The sequence below is a fragment of the Pelodiscus sinensis genome, chromosome 3 (assembly GCF_052426305.1).
Source record: "Pelodiscus sinensis isolate ZL-2025 chromosome 3, ASM5242630v1, whole genome shotgun sequence".
Lineage (NCBI taxonomy): Eukaryota > Metazoa > Chordata > Testudines > Trionychidae > Pelodiscus > Pelodiscus sinensis.
Genome location: NC_143054.1, coordinates 61605408 through 61612227, shown reverse-complemented (window position 1 = coordinate 61612227; position 6820 = coordinate 61605408).

The following is a 6820-nucleotide window of genomic DNA, read 5'->3' as shown; positions in this document are numbered from 1 at the left end:
GGGGCATCGGGTGGCTGGCTCGAGCCCTGCCAGGTCAGGGTCTGCTGGCTGGGTGCTGGCAGGCTTGCACCTGGCACAGGCATCGTAGCCAGCCTGTGCCCCTTTAAGGGGTCCGGGGCCGGGAGGGGGGCAATAGAGTTTCCCTGTTGTTGGCCAGAGTGGCCACCAGGGAAATCTGGGGAGGGCTAGCCTCCCACTAGTTCGAATTAAGGGGCTACACACCCCTTAATTCGAACTAGTAAGTTCAAACTAGGCTTAGTCCTCGTACAATGAGGTTTACCTAGTTCGAACTAAGCGCTCCGCTAGTTCGAATTAAGTTCGAACTAGCGGAGCGCTAGTGTAGCGCCTATCAAAGTTAATTCAAACTAACGTCCATTAGTTCGAATTAACTTTGTAGTGTAGACATACCCTGAGGGATTTGGGTGTGGGAGGGGGTGACAGGTGCAAGCTCTGGGAGGAAATTTGATGCAGGAGGAGGTGGAGAAGGGGACTCTGCACTCACCTCCTCAGGGGATGACTCCCCCTTCCCGCAGAGGATGGAAGCCCCGGCACGTGCCTCCTCGGAGGACAACTCCCCGCTCCCGCAGAGGAGGGAAGCCCCGGCGCGTGCCTCCTCTGGGGATTCCCCCCACACCTCGCAAGTTCCCGGCACGCCACAGACCTGGGGGAGGGGAGCAGCCAGTGCACTTCTGGAACCCCCGAAAGTGGCACGCAACTGCAGGACTTCCGTCCACCCCGCAGGAAGCCGACACCACCTCCATTGTCGCTGTAGTGGGGCTTTTTGGGGGTGGAAGAAAATGGGGAGCCCCGAACACCTCGCGATCGACGGGTTGGTGACCAAGGCTATAGGTAATAGTGCATGTATTTTATATTAACACTTCTGTAAGGTAATTGATTTGGTACTGCACAACATCTTGATTGAGAAAGCAAACCAATGCAAAATTAACATGGCACACATTAAAGCTACGTCTACATTGGTGCGATCTTGTACAAAAACTCTTTAGCACAAGAGTTCTTGTGTTAAAGTAGTTGCGCAAGAGAGCGTCTATATTGGCCGTGACTTATTGTCCAAGCGCTGCATTTTTGCACAAGAGAGCGTCTACATTGGCGGGACGCTCTTGCGCAAAAGCAGGAGCCCGGAACCATTTTGGAGAGGGCAATGGGGCACGAGCCCTTTCCGGGGGCCGGGGCTGGAGCTCCTTTGAGACACGTGCTTAAAGGGATCTCCTTTGCCAGCTGTTTCTCTCCTGCTGCGAGCTTTAGTACCTCTTTGTCAGCCGACGGTCAGGGCAGTGTGTGCGTGTGTGTTATACACCTGAGACTTCAACTGCCGAGACCGGGGTCCCTTGCAGCGGGCAACCTGGAGGAGGTTGACAGGCGCCCCAATTCTGCCCACTGATGGTCAGGGCAGTGAGTGGTGTGTGTGTGTGCTATACACCCGAGACGTCAACTGCTGAGACCGGGGTCCCTTGCAGCAGGGAACCTGGAGGAGGTTGACGGGCGCCCCAATAAGTTTACAGGGAGAGCTTATAACACCTCAGATTTTAGCTGCTAGGATACAGAAATCCCTTCGCAGCGGGCAGCCTGGGGAGGCTGAGAGGTGCCCCAACGGATCTGTCCCCTGGAAGTGACACGATCCAAAACACCCCAGCTCTCCCTATATCTGTCCCTTATGACCGGCTGAAGTTCTTTTAAAATTGTGCTTGGTTCTGTTACAGCAACTGAAGGAGTCAGGTTAAAGCTTAAACAGTTACTATTTTATTGTTACAGGGTAAACTTAGCTGTTAAATGCTACTACTGTGTTACAGATAACACAGTCACTACAAAGGACAGGACAGAAATTACACTAATAAGTCACTTATAGGTACCATGAAACCCTTTTGGTTCTCTGAGCTCTTATTAAATGCATGCAAAATAGACACCTAGAAGGTATAATTCTCACCCCTGCGTTCCAGACTTGGCGTGGCCAGCGTCTTTCTCTCAATCCTTCAGGAAGAAGTAGGGCAAGGTTGGGCGTCCCACAGACCTCGGGAGACAATCAATGCCTGCCAGCAGGTGTAGATGATTGGCGCTCAAATGGGGTGGGCTACTAAACCCCTCTTTATACCCCTTGGGTCACGTAGGCTACTTCCTGGTCTCAAGTGGCCAATTAGGAAAAATGGCTTTGAATGCCAAGTTTCCCACCAAGGGTTCAAAGCATAATTTACACCTGGGAAAATGCAGACAATGGGCACCTCTGGTATGTGATGGGCGAAGATTCCTCTCCTGGGACAGTGCAGGCGTGTCAATTACTGGTACTAGCCATCAGGGTGACGGGAGGCCCCGGGTCGTCAGCTAGCCCATTTACTGTCTGGTTTCTGTTTATGGTAGAGTCAGGGACAGGCAGCACACCTGCGTTCCCAGGGCATCAAAGACTGACTGCCTTTCTCTTGCTCTCGGGGGGGGGGGGAACAAGATGGGGTTCATGTCTGGCTACACTCTTGCAGGGACTGACAGCCATAGCAGTTCTAGTTGTGGTTGCCCTCTGCCTTGTTGGACACCACAGCTTGTGCCTTAGTGCCATTTGCTGATTTTTTTGACCTCAGCTCTTTTGTTATGCCATGGAGCCAGGGGTGCCCTTGTGCCTGCTTTGGCCCCTTCCAGACATTTTGGAGTGCCTGCAGCTGCTGCTCCATGCTGCTGCACTCGTCGTCCAGGACCTCATGGTGCAGGTCACTCTGGACTCCCTCACCAGGGAGGCAGTGGCATCCCCACCCCACCGTGCAGAGGTCCTTGTGGTGACTGGACACCAGTACCGAGTGGTGGGACCGGCTGGTCCTGGGGCAATGGGATGACCAGCAATGGCTCCGGAACTTTCGCATGCAGAAGTGGATGTTCCTGGAGCTGTGTGACTGGCTCGCCCCTGCACTCCAGAGAAGCACCACCCAGCTGCGGGCTCCCATCCCCGTGGATAAGAGGGTCGCCATCCCCAAATGGAAGCTGGCCACCCCGGACAGCTACCGATCGGTGGCACACCAGTTCAGGGTGGGCAGATCCACTGTCAGTGCTGTCGTCATGCAGATAAGTCCTGGGGGGGGAGGGGGGGGAAGGGTGCTGCGCTCCATGCCCGGGGCAGGCAACACTCCAGGCCGGGGCGATGGGTTTGGGCCATCCCTCCTTTGCACAGGCCTGCTGGTGGGGGTGGGCCCGTGGGGCGAGGGGACCCTGATGTGTGTGTGTGTGTGAGGACAGAGGGCATCATGGGGGGGGGGGGTTGGAACCCCCCAAGGGAGCACACACTCACCCTGCCTTATGTGATGCATTTCCCTGTGTTTTTGTGCACCCTTCTGGAGGTTGTCCATGCCATCAATGATGTCCTGCTCCGGCGAATCATTCGCCTGTGGGACGTGGAGGCTGCGGTGGCTGGCTTTGCTGACCTGGGGTTCCCCAACTGCGGGGGAGCCCTGGATGCAACCCACATCCCCGTCTGTGCCCCGGAGCATCGAGTGGCCCATTTCATAAACTGCAAGGGGTACTTCTCCATCATGCTCCAGGCCCTCGTGGACCACTGTGGCCAGTTCACGGACATTTATGCAGGCTGGTCCGGTAGGGCACACATCGCCCACATTCTCTGAAACTCCAGCCTGTTTAGCAGGCTGGATACGGGCACTTTCTTCCCCCAGCAAGAATTTATTATTGGGGACATGCCTACGCCCACATGTATTGTGGGGGACGTGGCCTACTCCCTGCTGCCCTGGCTAATGCAGCCCTACGTGGGACGGACAGACCATGACCGGGCGCAGTTCAAGGACCACCTTAGCCAGGCCCGCAACCAGGTGGAGTGCGCTTTCGGCCGTCTGAAAGCCTGGTTTTGCTGTTTGCTCACCCGTCTTGAGATGGCTGAGCGGAACGTCCCTGAGGTGGTGGCTGCGTGCTGTGTGCTCCACAACATCATGGAAAGGAAGGGGGAGGCCTTCCTCCGGGCAGGGATGGCAGGAGAGGGCCAGGCCTTCTAGCAGCCCCGCACAACTGCCATCCGCCAGGCGCACCATGATGAGGTGCACACATCGGAGACCCTGATGGAGATGTTCTCCCAGGCCCCACAGTAGGGTCGCCTCTGTCTCCCTTTACATCTCCCTCCCATCCCCAACCCTTCCCTCCTCCCCTCCCCTTACCTCCCAATAAACAACACAGTGTTTTTTTTAAAACAACATCTTGAACTTTTTATTTACAGTGGGGACGTAGGGTGTGAGGGGGCTCTGAACTGGGAGGGGGAGGAGGGAGCTAGTGCTGGGAGGGGTCGCCCATGCGAGTGCCCCTGCGAGGGCGGACCACTACATGTGGTTCAGGCTGCATCGGGGCAGCAGCACGGGGAGGTGGGAAAGATGGGGTGCATCAGGAGGGGGCATGGCAGGAGCAGGAGGGGCAGCAGGAGGGGGCATGGCAGGAGCAGGAGGGGCAGCAGGAGGAGGGGTATTGGCATTGGCATGGGAGGGATGGCAGGTGCATGGGGCAATGCCATACCATAATACACAGCATGCCTGATGTGTGCAGTGAGGGCGGTGATGGCATCGCCGCTGCACTGGCACTGAGCCTGGAAGCGGCCCCAGGCCTGCTGGCGCTACTCCAGGTCCTCATCCGCCCGGTGTGTGATGGTCGCCTCAATCCTCTCGATGGCCTGTACGTTCTGCTGGAGGAGTTGGTCCTGCTGCCGGACCAGCTGGCTTGGTGCCTGGACGGTTGTGGGTGCTGCTGCTGCCGCAGGGCTGGAGGGTCCCCTACTCCTGCTTGGTCCCACTGCAGGGAACAGAGGAAAGGATGGGTCAGTCAGGCAGCCCATCCACCATCCCCACACCTCATGCCCTCCGCTCCTGAGCCCAGGTGACACCACAGTACTGTGGCTTGGGCACACTCGTTTCCCCCCTGTGTTGTATGTTTGTATACAGGACCACCCCCGAGTAGGGTGCTCCTCCATGTATTGTAACCACCGGTCTGTGTCCTGGCCCCTTGGGGGGGGAGGGGGGGGGGGGCGCGCGCGCGCGCGCGCGTGTGTGTTGTGTTAACCCGTGGAACTCCCTGCTGTGAGGCTTTGGGCTAATCAATGGTGTTTGACAGGGAGCAAGATGAATACCCACACAGTGCCTGGGAGACATGGTCTGGGCTCTCTGATCCCCAGCACGTGGATGTCTCCTGGATGGAACCAGGAGTGACTAGGGAGTATACCATCCTTGCAGCAAAACTCAGGTGGCCCTAGGGCCGGCCCGAGCGCTTCCCCGCCCCTCCCGCTAGCCCTCACACACGTAGCCCAGGGACATGTGTGGCCGCAGTGGGGACTTCCCTCGGGGGGCCAGCCAAGGCACCGGGTGCAGGCGAGGGGCTCACCGGTTTTCCCAGGAGCAGCTGGCTTTGTTGCAAAGCCAGGCATGAACAGTGTGCTGTCTGTGTGCTACACCCTTCAGGAGGTGTGGGCTCTGGCCTGAGCCCCTGGGGCCCTGGCTGGATTTCCCCCTGGTCTGGATGTGTGTGAGCAGCATGGTCCCAGGTGTGCCCTGGAGCTGCCTGCCATGGCCACATGCCACTCGGTCACCAGGCTGCACGTGGTTGCACGTGCTGCATACTGGTATGGTACACAGCGTGCAGCTCATGCTGCCTGAGTGATGCTCCCTCCCCCACCCTTCTCCCCCCCAGGCACCTGGCTCCCCCTGCCCTTGTGAGTGCAAAGTGCAACACTCACCAGTGGATCCTTCCCCGGCCTCTAATGATGCATGGGAGATGTCCGGGCTGCCTGAGAGGACTTCCATGTGCAGGGACACAGTGCTCCCCTGGTCCTCCTCGTTGTCCTCCGACCCAGTGGGCAGCTCCGCCTCGTCCCATGCCTCGCTGGGCCTAGTGACAGAAGAGGTATCAGGTTATTTTTTCCACTTCAAACTAAATTACCAATAAAACACTAGGGCTGTGTCTACACTGGCGCGATCTTGTGCCAAAGCAGCCTCTCTTGCGCAAAAACTTGCTGCCTGTCTACACTGGCTGTGTGTTCTTGTGCAAGTAAACTGATGTTCTACTGTATAAAATCAGGGCTTCTTGCACAAGAACTATGATGCTCCCACTCAGGAATAAGCCCTCTTGCTCAACTGTTCTTGCTCAAGAGGCCAGTGTAGACAGGCAACATGAATTTCTTGCACAAGAAAGCCCTATGGTTAAAATGGCCATCAGAGCTTGATTGCTCAAGAGAGCGTCTACACTGGCATGGATGCTCTTGCGCAAAAGCACATCCCTTGCACAAAAGCACATGCCAGTGTAGATGCTGTCTTCTGGAAGAGTTTTTTCATAAGAACTCTTCTGCAAAAGAATGCTTGTTCAAGAAGCTGGCAGTGTAGACGTAGCCAAGGGTTACCTCTGGGCAGGAATGGGCTATGTTTATTGGGAAAGTACTACATAAAGAAACAGCACCATAGGCACTGACTCCATGGGTGCAATGGTGCTCAATCACCCACAAAAATAGGGGGTGCTCAGCAGCACCCACAGTCTGTGGCCCTGTGCTCAGCCTCTTCCCCTGTGACCCCCCTCCTTTTCCCTTGAGGCCATAGCTACTTGCTTTACTCTGCTCCTCACCATCACTCACACTTAAGTCAGGAGGGCTATGTCTACACTTGCGGCTTCTTGCGCAAGAACAGCTGTTCTTGCGCAATAATCTGCAGTGCATCCACACTGCCCACCCTCTCCTGCGCAAGAAGATGTACAGTACGGCGTGGTAAGAGACGGCTTCTTGCGCAAGAGCTCTTGCCAAGACAGCTTCCACTTGTAAAAAAAGAGCGTAGCTCTTGCGCAAGAAGCACAAGTG